Source organism: Carlito syrichta, unplaced genomic scaffold (genome assembly GCF_000164805.1).
Source record: "Carlito syrichta isolate Samal-C Ts95f unplaced genomic scaffold, Tarsius_syrichta-2.0.1 Scaffold305654, whole genome shotgun sequence".
NCBI classification, from domain to species: Eukaryota; Metazoa; Chordata; class Mammalia; order Primates; family Tarsiidae; genus Carlito; species Carlito syrichta.
In genome coordinates, this window is record NW_007249750.1 from 697,754 (window position 1) to 716,455 (window position 18,702).

Below are 18,702 nucleotides of genomic sequence, written 5' to 3' on the forward strand. Positions count from 1 at the left end.
GCCTCAGCCTTCCAAGTATCTGGAACTACAGGCGCGCGCTACCACACCCGGCTAATTTTTTTTGATTTATTGTAGAGATGAGGTCTCACCTGCCCAGAGTCTCGAACCCATGGGCTCAGGCAATCCACTTACCTCAGCCTCCCAAAATCCCTTTTCCCAGGGATTACAGGCTGAGCCACCAAGCCTGGCTTCAGAGGTATTTTTTCATATGGTCTTTTATCTAATCTCCATTTTTACAGATGGGGAAATTGAGACTCAACAAGATCAAGTGCATTGTTCGAAGTCATGAAACTAATAAGTGGTTAAAAAGAGTACAGAACATGAATTACTTATAAAGTAATGGTTAAGTGATTCAAGAGCTAAATTTCTTGATCATGGTCGGGGTTCATTCACCTTCTTAAATCTGCAGACTCATCATCAGTTTTTAGATTTTCAATCATTCTCTCCATGAATATTGCTGCTGCTCCATTCTCTCTTCTTGTCTTTCCTCTGGGACTCCAATTACACACATGCTAGACCTTTTGAGTATGTCCAGCATTTTTTACACTCAATTATTTTTTCCCCAATTCTTGGTTTTCTCTGTTTTGATGTAGGTATTTTTTATTGATGTGCCTTCCAGTTCTGGCTACTGATGTATTCAATCTGCAGTTAAATCTATTCGTGGAGATCTTAATTTGAGACACTGTATTTTTTAGTTCTAGAATGTTCATTTAATCTTTTAAAAAAAAAATGCTAAGTCTCTGGGGATCGTCTCCTTCCTTTCATCTATTTTGTCTATTTTCCCTCTATTTCCTTGAATATACTAATCATAGTTATTTTAAAAATCCTTGGTGCTAACTCTAACATCTGGGTCATCTTTGGATCTTTTTTTATCATCTGGATCTTTTTTTGCTCTTGACTTTAGGGATATGGTCTTGCTTTCTGTGTATCTAGTAATTATTTACTGTATATCAGAAAACAGGTATAATAGAACTGTTAAGGCCCCACACAATGTTATCATCTACCAGAGAAAATTTTCTCTTTCTTTTGCAAGGCAAGTAGAGTACAGAGGGAATTCCTACTTCATTCAGGGACAGAGCTGAGTCAGGGCTAGCTTTCAGTTTGGTAAGACTCAGTCTACCTCTGGTTTACCCATGTTTTTAGGGTAGGATCTTTAGAAATTTCAGTTGAGAGCCTGGTACATGTTTATCTCCTCTGTCCTAAAATACTATTGGGAATTCAGTTCTGTCCTTGAGAGGTTTTTGGCTTAGTTCTGTAGCCTTCCAAATCCACATGTCTTCAAACTTTGGCAAATCTTGAAAGGGAAACTGGCCATGTGTTTGAATCCACTTAAGTCTCCCATTTTGTCACTCAAGCTACATGCAGACAGCAAAATCTCTGCTGGTTTCTCCATCTGCCAGCAGTAGCCTTTTCCCAGGGAGCAAGACTGGAAGTTCAGCCTCTGCTCCCAGAATCAATAAGTGCCCAGGTCCCCAGTGTCAATTCCTTACTCTCTCTGGGGCTTTCATATCTGTACAATTTTTTCCCCCCAGACACCTTGGCATGTCTTTGCTTTCTGGGCACTGTAAATCTGAGGATAATTGTACTCTGCCTATCAAAAGTGTGCAGCCTAACTTTTTACACTTTTGCACAGACTAGGAATTCAGTAAATGACATGTGGAGAAAACCAGCTGTGGGTTTGATACTCCTGAAATCTCCAAATTTTGTCTAGCCCTGTACAGTTGTTAAATTCTTCATTAGTTTCTCTTTCCCCCAGCAGTATCCCTTTACTGGGGTCAAGCCCTAATCTTCAGCCTGCACCCAGGATTGACAAATGCTCCCAAGAGAGAAAAGAGCTGTTGATTGTCATCTCTGGGTGATCCTCACTTCTGTGGAATTTTAATCCCTCTAGTCATCATTTCTACAGCTGATGCCTTTAAAATGCATTTATATATTTTTTCCCTAGTTGTTGTCAGAGGAAACACTGTAGACCTTACTCAGAAGCAGAAGTGTTGAATCTGCAGAGGTTCACAGATATGCAATTCACTATGTGCCTCAAGTGACATTTTTCTAAACTGTTTATGGGAAGCATGCAACCTCTCATAAAGTTGCTGTTTACAGCAATTAAGCAAAACTGTGCTCAGATATGCCAAAACAGAATTCAAGCTACAGCTACTTCCCCAGCACTCCAACATCCCCCAGCATAGGTATACCTCAGACATTGTGAATTCAATTCCAGACCACTACAACACAATGAATAATCACAATAAAGCGAGTTACACAAAATTTTGGAGTTCACAGTATAGATAAAAGTTATGTTTACAATATACTGTAGTCTATTAAGTGGACAATAGCATTATGTCTTAAAAAACAATGTACATACCTTAATTAAAAAATAGCTTATCTTAGCTAAAAACTGCTAAGGATCATCTGAGGCTTCAGCTAGTCATAAACTTCTTGCTGGTGGAGGATCTTGTCCTAATGTTGAGCAGGGTCATGGTTGACTGAAGGTTAGGGTGATTGTGGCAATTTCTTAAAATAAGACAACAGTAAAGTTTGCCCCATTGATTGACTTTTCCTTTCATGAAAGATTTCTCTGTAGCAAGCAATACTGTTTGACAGCACTTTACCCACAAGAGAGCTTCTTTCAAAACTGGAGTCAATCCTTTCAAAACCTGTTGCTGCCTTATTAACTAAAGTTTATGTAATATTCTAAATCCTTTGTTGCCATTTTGACAGTATTCACAGCATCTTCACCAAGAGTAGATTCCATCTCAAGAAACCACTTTTTTTTTTTTTTTTTGAGTTGGAGTCTCACTCTGTCACCCAGACTGGAGTGCAGTGGCCATTCCCGGCCACCGCAGCCTCAACCTGCTAGGCTCCGGCGATCCTTCCATCTCAGCCTTCCAAGTAGCTGGAATTACAGGCATGCGCTACCATGCCCGGCTGATTTTTTGATTTATTGTAGAGATGAGGTCTCGCTGCCCAGGCGGGTCTCGAACCCACGGGCTCAGGCAATCCACTCACCTCAGCCTCCCAAAGGCGAGGGATTACAGGCTGAGCCACTGAGCCTGGCTAGGAAACCACTTTCTTAGCTCATCCATAGGAAGCAACTCCATTTAAGAAGTAACTCCTTATCCATGGAAGTTTTATCATGAAATTGCTGTAATACAGTCACAACTTCAGGCTTCACTTCTGATTCTAGTTCTCTTGTTATTTCTACCACATCTGCAGTTACTTACTCCACTAAAGTCTTTAACGGCTCAAAATCACCTATGAGAGTTGGAATCAACTTCTTCCAAACTCCTGTGAATGCTGATATTTTTACCTCTCCCATGAATCACAAATGTTCTTAATGACATCTAAAATAGTGAATCTTTTCCAGGAGATTTTTAGTGTACTTTGCCCAGATCTACCAGCTATAGCCTTACAAAATGTACTCTTTGAATCATAAGACATGCAAGTCGAAATTATTCCTTGATCCATGGGCTGCAAAATAAACATGTTAGCAGGCAAGAAAACAATGTTCATTTCCTTGTACATCTCCACCAGAGCTCTTGGGTGACCAGGTACATTGTCAAAGAGCAGTATTATTTTGAAAGAAATTTTTTTTTCTGAGCAGTAGGTGTCAACAGTAGGCTTAAAATAATTAGTAAGCAATAGTATAAACAGATACACTGTCATCCTAGCTTCCTTGTTCCCTTTATAAAGCACAAGTATGATAGATTTACCATAATTCTTAAGGGGCCTAGAATTTGTAGAATTATCAATGAGCATTGGGTTTAACTTAATCAGTTGCATTACCCTCTAACAAGAGAGTCAGCTTGTCCTTTGAAGATGTGAAGCCAGGCATTTACTTCTCCTCTTTAGCTATTAAAGTCCTAGATGGCATCATCTTCTAACATAGAGCTACTTTGTCTACATTGAAAAATCTATTGTTTAGTGTAGCCTCCATCAACAATTTTAGCTAAATCTTCTGGGTCACTTGCTACAATTTCTCCATCAGCACTTGCTGCTTTACCTTGTAATTTTATGTTATAAAGATGGGCTTTTTTCCTTAAGCCTCATGAACCAACCTCTATCAGCTTCAACTTTTCTTTCTTTCTTTCTTTCTTTTTTGAGTTGGAATCTCACTCTGTCACCCAGACTGGAGTGCAGTGGCCGCTCCCGGCCATCGCAGCCTCAACCTGTTGGGCTCTGGCGATCCTTCCGCCTCAGCCTTCCAGCTTCAACTTTTGTTCGGCAGCTTCCTCAACTCTCTTATCCTTTGTAGAATTTAAGAAAGTTAGGACCTTCCTTTGGATTAGACTTTGGCTTAAGAGAATGTGATGACTAGTTTGATCTTCCCTCCAGACCACTCAAACTTTCTCCATAATAGCAATAAGGCTGTTTTGCTTTCTTATCATTTGTCTGTTCACTGGAATAGCACTTTTAATTTCCTTCAAGAACTTTTCCTTTGCATTCACACCTTGGCTAACAAGAGGGCTAGCTTTCGGCCCATCTTGACTTTCAAAGTGCCTTCCTCACTAAGCTTAATAATTTATAGCTTTTGATTTAAAGTGAAGACTTGCACCTCTTCCTTTCACTTGAACACTTAGAGGCCATTGTGGGGCTATTAAATGGCATAATTTTAATATTGTTGTGTCTCAGGGCCCAAGGAGAGGGAAAGTGATGGGGGAATGGCTGGTTGATGGAATAGTCAGAACACATACAACATTTATCAGTTAAGTTCACCATCATATATGGGTATGGTTTGTGGTGACCCAAAACAATTACAATAGTAACATCAAATATCACTGATCACAGATCACCATAATAGATATAATAATTATGAAAAACTTTGAAATATTGCAAGAATTACTCAAATGTGACACAAAGATACAAAATGAACACTGCTATTAGAAAAATGGTGCCCAGAGACTTGCTTGATATAGGGCTGCCACAAACCTTCAATTTTTAAAAAACACAGTATCTGCGAAATGCAATAAAACAAGATATGCCTATACTCATCCCAACAATTCCAGACCTAACCAACTGCCCCCATCTAGTTCCTCCCTCCTTTATATCATGGGTGGGGCGGGAGTGGGGAGAAAATTCTGAGGATCAGACCAGAGCCCATAATTTATGCCCAGCAAACCCACCCCACTTCGTTTTCTCCAGTCTTCCAAGAGGAGAGAGTAATCACCTGCCCAGAACTCTCTGTCCCCTAGGTCCTACATCTCCTGGTCCCCCCCCCCAGGCTATTCCTCTTACCCACAATACTGCACAGTGCAGTTACCACTGCAGTCCAGAGAGGATGAGAAGTCTGTTCATCCTTGGGATACAAGATGCTGGTCTTGCAGGAAATCATCAAAATTTAGCAGTGGGAGTTTTATCCTCTTCCTCACTCTCTACTGACATGTCTATTCTGCTGGGGGATCACTTTGATCCTGGTTGAGTATGGTTACCTCTCACTGTTACCAGCATCGAGATGCCTGTGCATTTACCAAACCCACAGGATCCCACGTTAGCCAGGAGGGAAAAAGTAATGAAAACCTGCTATTTCACATACTACTCTTCCGCAGGTTGGCTTCCCCAGGTTTTGTAGTGTTCTAGCTGGCCCCTCGCAGTTTACTAAAGGTTCTGAAACTTTCTCTCTTTTTTTGAGTCAGACTCTCACTCTGTCACCCAGGCTGGAGTGCAGTGGCATGCTCACAGACACCACAGCCTCAATCTGCTGGGCTCTGGCAATCCTTCTGCCTTCCAAAAGTAGCTGGAACTATAGGCGTGCGACACTACGTCCGGCTAATTTTATGATTTATTGTACAGATAAGGTCTTGTCATGTTGCTCGGGCTGGTCTCGAACCCCTGAACTCAGGCAATCCTCTTGCCTCTGTCTCCCAAAGTGCTAAGATTACAGACATGAGCCACCATGTCCAGCTAAGGTTCTGAGAATTTCTAGATCCAGAAGGAAAGAAGAAAAAGGAGGAGAGAGAAGAAATGGAAAGAAAATTTACCATTTAGCTCTCTACCATCCTTCTACATTGCTCTACGTACCAGAGGTAGTTGGTCTGAAAAGTCTCAAGTCACAGCAGTAGGCCTATCTCTACACTCAGCGAGACAACTTGCTAGCAGTCCTCCCAGAAAATCTAGCATACAGACCTTCATGAAAGCAGCAAGACAGTTAGCCAAGGCAATCATATGGTCAAAATGGACAACCCCAGAGTTTTCCTCCTTTACTCCCCACTAACACGAGAACTCCATTCTGTGCCACACTTAGCTCAGCACATCAAGATCAAGCTTTCCTGAAAAGTTGGGCAGACAGAAGCTTCAAAGGACACACTACTGTGTACATTCCTCTCTGGTCCTCACACCATTTCTGGCTAACTGCTCTTACACTTGGAATCCACTTAATGCCTTTGTTTCTCTTTTGAGGCTATGATTCACTTCTGACTTTTACCCTCCTCAGGAATGAAGGCGTGAAAGAAAGTGTGCATTGTATGAAAAGACCTTTTGTCCACTCAGGGAGTGTAGTGGTGAGCATACAGTGTGGTTGGGTGGGCAGTAGTGAGGTTTAGGATTGGGGATGAGGAGACCTGGAAATCTAGGAGACTGAGGGAGGCTTAGCTCTGAGAGAGTGAATGGAGCCTTCGCTTGGGAGACTGGAGAGAATGAGGTGGGGAGGAGGGTTAATAGACATAAGTTTATTTTGTTTTATTTTTATTATAAAGATGTGGGGTACAATTCAGGGTTAGGTATACAAATATTGATTATGCAGGTACCCTTGTTGATAAGGTATGCCCCTCCCTCCCCTAGCAGTTTCCCTCAACTGCCAATACCATCCCCCCCACTGACAGTTTCTCACTACTGCCAATCCATTTCTTACAGTATTATAGCTGCTCAAGGTCCACTTATGAGTGAGAACATATGGTACTCTGTTCTTTGTTTCTGTGATAGATCACTGAGTATGATCGACTCCAGATGCATCCAAGTTGCTGCGAAGTCCATATGTTTGTCCTTCTTTATGGCTGCACAGTATTCCATTGTGTATATGTACCACATTTTTTTATTCCAGTCCTGCTTCGATGGGCAACATGGTTGGTTCTATGTTTTTGCTATTGTGAATAGAGCTGCAACAAACATACATGTGCAGGTATCTTTTTTGTAGAATGATTTGAGTTCCTCTGGGTATATTCCCAATAGGGGAGTTGCTGGATCAATGGAAGGTCAATTTTTAGTTCTTTCAGAAATCGCCACCCTGTCTTCCAAAGAGGCTGCACTAGTTTGCATTCCCACCAGCAGTATAGAAGCGTTCCCTTTTCTCCGCCCTTTTCTCCGCATCTTCACCAGCATTTGTTGTTGTTTGTTTTGTTAATGATGGCCATTCCTACTGGGGTTGGGTGTTATCTCAATGTGGTTTTGATTTGTATTTCTCTGATGATGTGTAAGGCTGAGCACCTTTTCATGTGTCTGTTGGCTGCTTATATATCTTCTTTTGAGAAGTGTCTATTCATGTCTTTTGCCCACTTTTTTTTTTTTTGAGTTGGAGTCTCACTCTGTCACCCAGACTGGAGTGCAGTGGCCGCTCCCGGCCACCACAGCCTTGACCTGCTGGGCTCCGGCGATCCTTCCGTCTCAGTCTTCCAAGTAGCCGGAATTACAGGCATGCGCTACCACGCCCGACTGATTTTTTGACTTATTGTAGAGATGAGATCTCGCTGCCCAGGGAGGTCTCGAACCCGCGGGCTCAGGCAATCCACTCACCTCAGCCTCCCAAAGGCGTTTTGCCCACTTTTTAAAGGGGCTGTTTGTTTCTTTCCTTTTGGTGCGTTTGAGTTCCTTGTAGATCCTAGATAGGCCTTTGATTAGACATAAGTTATAAGCTCAGTGGGGAACTTGCATTACCATTACATACTAACCAAATTCAAAATATTCTCATGATACAAAGGGTGTGAGCAAGGATGTGGGGCAAAAGGAGTCCTCATAGGTTAGTAAAACCACTGACAAATAATGTGGCTTACTCTAGTAAAGTCGAAAATAAACATTCTTACCACCCAACAACTCTACTCCTCAGTATATACCTAAGAGAAATCTTGGGACAGGTATATGGAGAAATGTACAAGAATGTTCGCAGTAGCAGTGCTTGTAAAGACAATGTTACCACCAGTGGAATAAACTGTATTTTTGTTGTTGTTGTTGTTTTTGTTTTTTTGAGTTGGAGTCTCACTCCGCCACCCAGGTTGGAGTGCAGTGACATGCTCACGGCCACCCCAGCATCGACTTGCTGGGCTTAGGCGACCCATCTGCCTCAGTCTTCCAAGTAGCCGGAACTAGAGGTACACACTACCATGTCTGGCTAATTTTTTCATTTACTGTAGAGGTCTCACCAAGTTGCCCAGGCTGATCTCAAACCCCTGGACTCAGGCAGTCCTCTCACTTTGACCTCCCAAAGTACTGGGATTACAGGTTTGACCACCATGCCCGGCCAACTGTGGTGTTTTTATACAACGAAATACTAATCCAGCAGGAGAACTAACCATGGCTAATCAAATTAATCAGCATGAATTAATCACAAAGATTTCACATTAGGTTAACAAAACCAAAAAGGAAGTCACATATAGTATACATTTCTGGTATAATTCTATTTATTTAAAAGTCAAAAACAGGCAAAACTGAATAATATATTATTTAGGTCAAGGGTCAGAAAACTATAGCCCTCAGGCCAAATCTAGCCTATAGCCTGTTTTTATAAATAAAGTTTTACTGGAACATAGCCATGCCCATTCATTTGCCTATTGTTCTATGGCTGTTTTCTTGCTTCAAAAGAATTGAATAGCTACAACAGAAACTCTACAACCTGATTTCAAAAAAAAAAAAATACTTTCTGGCCCTTAGAGGAAAAGTTTGCCAACCTCTGTTTTAGGAATATATTTGCATGTGACAGAACTATAAAGAAAAGCAAGAGAATGCTTACTATAAATTTCCAGAGAGTGGTAATCTCTTGGTGGGGGGCGGGGGGGAAGGAAGGACCATATAATTAGGGAGAGGCCCATAGAGGGATTTCTGTAGAAGTAGAAGATGTACTTCTTCAACTGGGTGGTAGGTACAAGTGGGTTTACATTATTATTAGACATTAAATTGTACATACAAACAGTTAAAAATAAAGTACACAAACTTAAACAAGGCTGTCAGGGAGGCTATTTTCAGCATGAGCAGGGGCTTGTGAAAAAGAACAGGTAGTACCCTTCCTGCACATGGACACACTGAAAGATTGTGATAGAGAAACAGGAAGTGTCTACACTCGTGGGTTCAAACAGTCCATGAGGTGAGAGGTGAAGGGATGTCAAACAGTGGGAAGGAAGAGAGGGAGACGAGACGAGACCTGGTGGAGAAGGTTGACTTAGCAACCAGGGAAGAGCATGTTAGGAGAGCAGAGGTGGCCAGGACAAAGACAGAAGGAACCAAGGAAGAATGAAGCCCTGGTAGCCAAGGGCGAGAGCATGGAGGGTGAGGGCCAGTGGAGTATACAATGCAGAACTATGCCTCCCTGGGGAGTGGGGAGGACAAGTCTGGGGGGAGAAACTGAAGTCAGAAGGGAAAAGGGGTTGCTCTGCAAAGTATCGGGCATATGTTTTAACGTGGGTCTCTATGTATACCTTCCTCTTTTGTAAGTTATCTTTGAAACTTTCATAGAGAAAGGAGAACATCCTAGCAAAAGACTCAATTCCTGCAGATCACTGGAATGAAGTTTTCAAAAAATGCACAAAACACAAGTAATCAAGAGCCATTATACTTGAAGAAAGCTCCTCCTGTCTCTAGTCTCACCTGCTCTGGATTTCATGGGAAGCTGCTCATGAAACGGGGAGGGAGACAAGCCCACTGGATTCTTCTTCATGGAAAGTCTTTCCCAATTCAAGGAGATGGAAGTTAGACAAACTTGAAAGTTTTTCACAAAAGGCCGGACTGAGTTACAGCAATTAAAAGATATCTTGCCGGGCTCAGTGGCTCAGCCTGTATTTCCAGCACTTTGGGGGGCCTAGGTGAGTGAATTGCCTGAGCTCACGGGTTCAAGACCAGCCTGGGCAACTTGGTGAGACCTCATCTCTACAATAAATAAATAAATAAAATTAGCTGGGCATGGTAGCATGTGCCTGTAGTTCTGTCTACTTGGAAGGCTGAGGTGGAAGGATCGCTGGAGCCCAGCAGGTCAACGCTGGGGTGGCTGTGAGTGTGCCACGGCACTCCAGCATGGCAAGAGAGTGAGACTCCAACTCAAAAAAAAGGAGAGATTTCTTGTCTGCTTTCAGGTTAGTTTTTAATAGATTTTTTTTTCTTTAAAGCACAGACAGGGAAGAAAATAAACCAGCATTCCCTGAAAACCCACTGTGTGCTAGGAACCTTCCATAAGTTTACTGCCTTAACAGAAGATGCTCTATATTTATTCAAAGGGGGAAACTCTAATGATGGAAGAGGGAACCTGAATGTGTTACATTCCCAGGAGAAAATACCAAACACGTCAGGGTTTCAGATGCTTATATCCTCTGAACCAATGTGATTAGGTAGTACTTGTGACACAGTGGGTGCAGCTAAATATTTGTAGGATGGGTGACCTCTAAGGTCTCTTCCAATATAGGTTTCTGTGATCCTATAAATAACTGAGAACCAAGGGCAGCAGAGTCATCCAGAGCTCCCGGGAGAAGCACCTGCTTCAGGCAAGTCGTGTCCCAGGCACAGGCAGTTTCTCCTAAGGATGGCAGTGATTAACTCGGTCTGGAAAAAGTGCCAACAGCACAATGAAATCAAGTGGTGTGATGGCTCAATTAACAAATGCTCTGAAAATGGAGTTTCTTTATAATGGAGTTGGCTGTTCTTCCCCAAAACACACCATAAATCACATGGCTGTTGGCATGTGCGTGTGGCTCACGGTAGTGCTCTGAGAGCCTGGGAGTTGGGAGATGTCCTCATGCAACTCCCATCTGTCCACTGTCTGTGAACAAGGTCAGCCAGGGGTCTATTCTAAGGTTTTGGTCCTTGGGTCCCACTTGGTAGTGACCCTGCCCGCTGTCCTTCCATGGACACAGTACACCTGCTGCAGGCCTAGAGAGGACATGGCCAGGCCTGTCTTACTCGCCCACTCACTCCCCCACCCACTTCTATGGCATTGCCCACTCTGGCTTGGTGCTGGGGCTCTAAAGTCAAGCAAGGCATGGTCTCCATCCTCAAAGAGCTCACAGTCCCCTGGCAGCCCCTACACAGAAATGAATCCACGTAATCCCCTAGAGTTTGGGCAGTGCTGAGGCCACAGAGGGTGGCAGCATTCCTACCCACTCACGTCTTTAGGCAGCAGCTGGAACTGACACGTGAAAGATTGTCCCCGGGAAGAGGGAAAAGCCCCAGTGTCTCAGGAAGAATGAAGAGCAGGTCTGAGTACAGATCTGTCCTATGATGAACAACACCAACTGCTCTTAGGGGAAGGAGAGGCCTTCTACACATCACCCCTCACCCTAAATAGAATGGGACAACGCTTGGACAGGGCAGAAGAGCTGGCTGGGCCTGGAGTGGAACAACAGCTGCGAGAGCTGCTACTCACAGTTCTTCTCCTTCGGAAGCCTGTGCTCTGTGGCTGCCCACAGTTTACACAGAAGCTGAGTACGGCGCAGTCTTTGCTCAAAACCTCTAAGTCCCTTCCACACCGGTCACTTGTTACTGCAGCACATCTACTCCTTCCCCTTCCAGCCCACAGCAGCCTCCTGCCTTGGGAGGGACATATGGCCCAGAAGTGTCAAGCAGAAGCTCAAGGTCAGAGACTTGATGTGGCCGGTCAATAGAGAGGGAGGACTTGGGCATCAGACCTGCCCTGGGTCACAGAGGTGCAGCCCATAGGTGACAGCCCCAATGGCCAAAAGCATCCAGTCACCTGTCATCTCCATTTGGATCAACAATTGGGACTGAAGGCTTAAAACAAAGTAGAATTGCCCCAACATGGTGGACACAACAATGGGAAAGACAGGAAGTGTCCATACTCACCCAGTCCACGTGCATCCATGCCTGATGCACGGCATCACAATGGCATTCTCTAGTTGCCTAGCTGAGGTTCCACAGCATGCGTGAGGCCAAGGACGTGTGGCTAGAGAGGGAGAAGGTCCCAGGCTTGGGTGGACAGGGAACACGGAACCAGAACTGATGCCCAGAAATAAAGACAAAAGCAGAACCAAGCCAACTGAACAGAGGCAGGGGTGGGAACGGGCAAGGGCAACAGAAAAGAGCCCATGACAGGAAGGTACTGGCATCAGCCAGATGCCCAGCAGTCAGCTCAGCATACTGCACCCTACTCCATAGGAAGGCAGGCTTTCCATCTGGAGTATCAGGCAGGGGAAGGCTGGGGCTGGGGAGATGAGGACCTCAGCAATAGGTGAGGAGGGAGTATGCTGCAGGGGACCAGGCAGTGACAATAGCTGCTGCCACTCTGGGGTCTTTTCTCCATGTTCACCCACCTTGTGGAGCAGCTGGAGGCATAGGAGCTGATCTACACCCGGGCTGTTGGTTTTACAGGTTGCAGCTTACCAGGTTGAGAGAGGGTCCAGCAGGGCTGAGATGGTGTAGGGACTACCACCCAGTACACTGCAGTCCAGTTCTCCAGGCAGGAAACTGACTCCCTACCCTAATCCCTAAGTGCCAGTGACAGCAATTAAACAACTGAGGCCCATCCTACCTCCCCATTCCCCAAGGCCTTCTGCTCCTCCACATGACACTTCCTTTTGCAGGATAAGGCTCTGCCATAGTTCTCTGGTGCCACAGTAGGAGTTCTGGGAGAGCTCTGGGAATACCAGACACTAGGGACCGTGGAAGGGGTAGCCCAGATCCTCTGGCTTGATCTCTGAATTCCAGTGGTACCCCATGGCCTAGGTTTTCATTTCCCACTTTTTAAGTGTCTCTATACTTTGATGGCTCTCCCACACCGAGCCTAAATGAGCTCTATTCTGCAGCTAGGGGCTTAGCCCACCCTCCTACACCCATCTGATTTCTCATGGCTGTCTCATTTGGCTCGGACTCCACCACATTCTCACAGCCTTCAGGAACTGCAGAGCCATAACGATACAGTGGCTGACATTTTGACAAATTACTAAAAGCCCAGCTAGTAGGACTAAAGCACTTGCTCTAAGAAAGTTGTTTTATCTATATTTAAGCCCAATATGTCCTTGGATAACTCGACTGACAAAAGTACAAACCCATCTAAGGATGGCAGACGAACTGACAGAATCTACAGATAAAAGAAAGCAGGTCATCTTGACTCCTCACTCCTATCTGAACATCCTGGAAAGAGTCCAGGCAATTTCAGCTCAGGAGCACAGAGGAGAGAAGTGGCAATTACAACTGCGGCATCACCATGTCTCCCAAAATAAAAAAATAATAATAAAGGCACCTTTCAGATATTCAGTCATCAAACACAAGGTGCCTGCCTACTGTGTACCAGGTACTTGCACACTTCCTTACTGCTCACCAAACCCTGGGATGTGCTATCATCCTTCTTGCTTTAGTGGAAAGACCAGTTCCTATGTCTCTTTGGACATGTTCAGCAGACCAGTGATTGCTATCTAAAAGGAAAGACATAACACACTACCCGAATGACATGTTTCAGAACACACCCTTCTACCAGCCAGGGAAAAGCCTGTTTCAACCCGATGAGCTGGGAACTTGTGTCCAAAGAACTGGGCATCAGTCCCAGCCTGCCAAGCCTCCCTAGCAGCATGACTTTAGCCGGGTCACTGCCTCTCCTTAGGCCTCAGCTGTAAAATGAGGACTTCTGGGCTCCTCTCCTGAGGAAGAAGAAGGGTTGGGGAAAGACTAGAAGGAAGAGGAAGAGGATCACAGGGCCAAGCTGCCTTTATCTGAGTCTCCACGGTGGGGAGAGCACAAGGAGGCACGTAGAGAACATGGGCTGAAGGGGCCTCACCAAGAGATCAGGAAGCATCAGCAGGCTCTTGTGCCTTCCCTGAGGGATATTCCAATGGGTGCTATGCTCATGACGTGGAGGGAGATGCCTCCACCCAGGCCCCATTATATTTGCCCAGCCCCCAACTCCCCTGCTTTCTATTCCTAGGAAGGCTGACCTTGACAGAGAAGTCTGGACAGGCTGCCAAGTGGGAGATGTGGAGGCCAGTTAGAAGGCTACTGCCAGAGTCCAAGCAAGATCGTGCCAGGATAAGAGTTATGACCTTAAAACAGAAGGCATAAATGGAAGATACTTCAAAGGCAGATTCATTTTGACAAACTTAAAACAAAACGACTCTGTGTTTTGTTTCATTGCTTAGCCCAAATAGTTGAGAAATAAAAATGGAGAGGTAGCTTAGAGGACAAATAGGAGAATTCCGCTTGAGATTGATTGAATTTCAGGTGACAGCAGATAACCCATGTAAAAATGTCCAGCAGATGAACATAGATTTAAGACAGAAAGAGACTATAAATCAGTAGGTTTATTTTTTTTTAAAGACTTGGCGATATTTCTGCTGGCATCCCTTCTTAATTCTGCTCCCACAATAACATGGTAAAAATATCAAGACAGAATAACAAAAGTATCAGGAAAGAAAAATACTTCAAAACCATTTAATAAAATACAAGTCCATGGAAGGTTGAGGTGGAAGGATCGCTGGAGCCCAGCAGGTCAAGGCTGCGGTGAACCGGGAATGGCCACTGAACTCCAGTCTGGGCGACAGAGTGAGACTCCAACTCAAAAATAAAATAAAATAAAATAAAATACAAGTCCTATGCCTAATGACATACCAAAACCAGACTAGATACAATATCCAAATGCTGGCAAGGATGCACTAATTGGCATTCTCCTACATGCTGGAAGAAAGAACACTTCTGGAAAGCAATTTAGCAATATGCATCAAGAGCCATAAAGTGTTAATATCTTGCCCTATCACATTACTTTCAGGAATGTATCCTAAGGAAATATTCAAAAGAAAGCAATGGTATGTGACGAACAATTGAGAATATTTGGTACATGAAAATGCTCATTATCTATAATGGCAAAAAATTGGAAGCCACTTAAATATCCATCCACAGGGGAGAAATTAAGAACACTGTAGGCTCTTGGTGGAATTATTATATGAGCATTAAAATGTTATTTATGAAGACAGTGTGGTAACAGGGAAATCTTTTTTTTTTTTCACTTGCCATCATTTTAAATGAAAAAATAACAGGATATGTGATTATACAGACATTATGATTAAAACAGTAACTTCTGTGTTAAGATGGCAGGATTTAGGGAACATCTTAGAGGAAAAATAAGTGACTGAGAATGTTAAAATCAACCAGTGAGGTGGTACCTTGGCTCCGTCCACACTGATGATCCGATAGCTGTTCCTTGTAACATCGTAGAAGTAGGAAACAGTGACCGCTTGTTTGCTTGCAGGCACCCAGTTCTTCTTGGTGCTGGGGTCAATCTGGAAGACGTGCGCTCGGGTGGTGAAGATGGGCTGTTCTCTGCAACAGGAGAGTGGGCGTGTGAGTTGATAGAACATGACTTAATGTATGATTTATGGTTTCTAGGCCACCTACTGCCCCAAAAGACTTTAAATAGCTTATAGGGAAAGATAAATATGCATGAGGACAATTAAAATATGAAAAGGGAAGAGAGGAGAAAAAAGACAAATGAAAGAGTAGTTTCTGCAGCCCACACTCCATTTAGCTGTTATCATCCTGAGGCTGCAAGGCAAGTGGCCTAATGAGCAATTTGCTTAAAAGGCAACTCCTTGTTGAGTGTTTTGCATCCCTATTAAGTGTCCCATTCTTTTTCTGACATTCTGTTGGTATTTTTAGAATTTTGGAACCAATTCTTTTTTTAAAGATTTTGCAACAAATTTATTTTGGGGGCTTCTGCAACAATTTTAGGATTTTGCAATCCATTTGCAGCTTAATATTATATATCTATTAAGTACTTTTCAAATTTGCAACATTTTGTGAATGATGGAATTACTTTATATCCTTGTGGGTATCTCTTTAGTCAACTCTTTGAACCACCACTTAACCAACTGACCGAGCCTTTAACTTTTATATTTCCATCTTACGAACCTTTTGAGTTTTATGTAGAATTCATCAAATCTCTTCTGCTATTTTTGCCTCTCTATATTATAGTTGTTTTTTTCACTTCATATGCCTGTAAGCTCTTTATGTGATTACTAATCAAATTAGCATACTACCTATGTTTCTTCTGTTGAATGGGGGAATTAATTAGATCTTGACAATAGGCATTAAGAAACAAGGCAGATGAATAAAAATTGTAATGAATTTTACCGCATTGCATATTTTAAGATTATCTACTTCACAAAGTAACACAAAATGGAACACAGACTCATCATACAATATATTTATTTTTATTTTTGAGTCGGGGTCTCACTGTTGCCCAGGCTAGAGTGCAGTGGTGCAATCACAGCTCACTGCAGCTTTGACCTCCTAGGCTCAGGAGATTCTTCTGCCTCACCATCTCAAGCAGCTGGGATGACAGGCACACACCACCTGGCTGTTTTTTTTTTTTTTTTTTTGTAGAGACAAAGTCTCACTATGTTGCGTAAGCTAATCTAGAACTCCTGGGTTTAAGCGAGCCTCCTTGCCTGGTCTTCCAAAGTGCTGGGATTATAGACATGAGCCATCGTGCCCAGCCATTTACTTATTTTTGAAGAAAGTGTCTTTAGGCAAACTGGCTCAAAAATCTTTTAAGTATTCAAAATAAGATAAAAACAGAAAAAAGTCACCAGCAGCATGTAAAAACAGTCCCATTACTCATGCTATAGATATGTAATAAGTGCTTATTAGAGATACAAAACTAGATCATAAGGTAACTTAGACAAATTAATTTTTAAAATCTTTACAGTGTCAAAAGAGAAGACACAAAATAATAGGACACCTAAATGGATACCAAAAACCCAAAAAGGAAAAGTAATTTTTAAGTGTTCTGGTGTCTAGATGGAGTGGTTTTAGGCAATGCAGTCTTTGAATTCATCCTGACTGCAGAAAGTCGTTATGAGAAATAAAGTACTTAGGAGACAAACTTCCTAGAAAAGCATTTTACCATTTGAGCCTCATGCAAGGGATACTGAGTAACACCATGGATAGCAGTATCAACCATCAATTGCAGTTTTAGAAAAATGCAGAAACCCTCATGACTATTTCTCCAAGGGCATGCTATTAATGCTACTTCAATATAGCTGTTTTCAGAGGCCAGTGTTCCAGAAAAACGGACAGAGATGAGTATTCCTTGCTTCCTGAAACTTCCCTTCTAGGTCTGCTGGAGCAGGACAAGTGTCTCTGGGGATGTGAATTACTAGGACATTTTGATTCCCTCAACAGAGACCAAGTTCAAATCCACTCAATTCTAAACCAACACTCCTCCAGCAGCTGGGTGACAGTTGTTGGAAACAAAAGGAATATTGTCACTCTAATTTCCCACATCTGTTGTCAAGAAAGGCCAGCCTGTGGGGAGTGCATGTGCATACAAACACAAGCCCTCATAACCAAGTCCTCGCGGATCACCCGGCTATGCCACTGCCAGCCCAGCACCACATTTTGCCAATCATTCAAGTATAACACCACAAAGGAAAACACTTCCTCACAGGGTATTCTTTTTTTTTTTGAGTTGGAGTCTCACTCTGTCACCCAGACTGGAGTGCATGGCCGCTCCTGGCCACCGCAGCCTCGACCTGCTGAGCTCCGGCGATCCTTCCGCCTCAGCCTTCCAAGTAGCTGGAACTACAGGAGCGCGCTACACGCCTCACACGGTATTCTCTTGCAAACATAAGAGAAAGGAGTGATGTCAAGGGTAGTAACTACAGAAAAATTTCTGAAGAATCAAATTACGCTAAAGTCTCTACCTATTACAGAGGGCTGAATGGGCTTAACCAGGGCCCACATATCAGAGAAGAGCCCTCCCTGGGAAAGGGGCCCAGGCTTTCAGATTGTCCTGCCCATTCCCCACACCAAGGAAGAGGGACTGGGTCTCGGTTTTCACACACTTAGACCAATGTTTCCTAAGTCTCCATAATAAGAATCAGCTGGGACTCCTACCAAAAATGTAAGTTCTCAGGCCCCATCCTAGCCCCCCCCTCGAACCTGGCCTCTCCAGGGAAGAGACCCAAGAGGCTCCATTTTAAGTAAGAGCACCAGATGATTTTTATCCTCAAGAAAGCTAGGGAGGCACTTGAATTAGACATTATCAGATTATCTAAAAAAATGAAAGAAGGGATGTCCCTACCTAGCCAGTATCTCTCCTCTAGAATGACACATATGACTGTGGGTGACATAGAAAGACTCCAGAAAGTTCACCCACAGCTCTGGGGGCAGGTGGGGCAGGGGGAACATCAGAACCAAGAAGAACAGGATACCTGGATGCAAAGAATGGGGTAGAGAAAGAGGTGAAGGTCAGGACAGAGGGCAGCCTGTAATGACCAAGCAGTGTCCTTCTGCAAGTATTCTCTGTCCCTGAAGCCTTTAGGAGTGAGGAAGTGAGGAAAGCAAAGTGGAGAGAGAGAGAGGAGGAGGGACAGGGAGACCAGAAGATGGTAGAGCATCCTGACCAGGCAGAGGCAAAGCAGCCAGCCATCTGTTTGGCATGATTAGGGTGAGAAGATAAAAAGGGCTCCATCTCCAAATCTGCCTGCTCAGCTCTGCAGATAAACCAAAGTCATCATGGGCTGCCCTTGGGACCCTAGCCAGAAATGCAAGGATGTTGGGAGAGCACGGTGG

At 43.6% G+C, this 18,702-nt stretch overlaps 1 protein-coding gene across 1 annotated transcript in view; it reads right to left on the reverse strand.

Annotated features, from left to right (window-relative positions):
- HOMER2 (homer scaffolding protein 2) overlaps positions 1–15,442 on the reverse strand; it is a 42,875-nt gene extending 27,433 nt beyond the window's left edge. Inside the window, exon 1 of the mRNA XM_008062097.2 lies at positions 15,291–15,442. The gene's annotated coding sequence lies outside the window, so the exon portion shown is untranslated. The remainder of the gene's footprint in view (positions 1–15,290) is intronic.
- Positions 15,443–18,702: the final 3,260 nt, after the last annotated feature.